Genomic DNA, 661 nt, shown 5'->3' with positions numbered 1-661 from the left:
ATAGATATGCTTAAATAAGATAGAAACTTGAGTGGTTGCAAACACCCACTTTAATTTTGGCATAAATCCGAGTTACTGATGAAAGGAACTGGACTGCCTCTAACCTAACGGAGAGGAAAAATGAATTACAAATAGTTTGTAGTTCAGGTCATTGTTCTAGTTCTTTAAACAACAATGAAAATGGCTGTGCCAACCCAAGGATAAAGGCAGGCAGCAAGAGAAGAAGGTGAAACTACCTGCTTCTGCAACAGGCTGGGTTTATGCTAGATTAAAGTGAGCATATAAATACAGCCTTAGAAATGAAACTTGCTGGCTAGAAGAGGCTGCTTCCTCAAATACGTTAATGATTTATTTATATAATTCAAGCCACAAGGGAACCCTTAACAAGCTTTGTCTGCTTTCTGGGTAAGAGATGGCTCCACCTACTCATGCACTTGAAGCATTAGCTTTCATAATAATTTTATTGTGCTTGGAAACAATCTTTCAGGATAAAATTAAAATTATCCACTGACTAAACCAGAATTCACGGAAATTTGCAGGAGGGGAAGGAACTAGAATCTCACTCTGAAGGGAACATGAGGGAAAGTTTTGGTCTGAAGATTGCGCGAGCCCCCAGATCTTCATTCTCTTCCACAAAGACAAGCCTAAGGAAAGCAGAATA

The sequence above is a fragment of the Oxyura jamaicensis genome, chromosome 8 (assembly GCF_011077185.1).
Source record: "Oxyura jamaicensis isolate SHBP4307 breed ruddy duck chromosome 8, BPBGC_Ojam_1.0, whole genome shotgun sequence".
In the NCBI taxonomy this organism is placed as follows: Eukaryota; Metazoa; Chordata; class Aves; order Anseriformes; family Anatidae; genus Oxyura; species Oxyura jamaicensis.
This window is presented reverse-complemented; position numbering follows the sequence as displayed.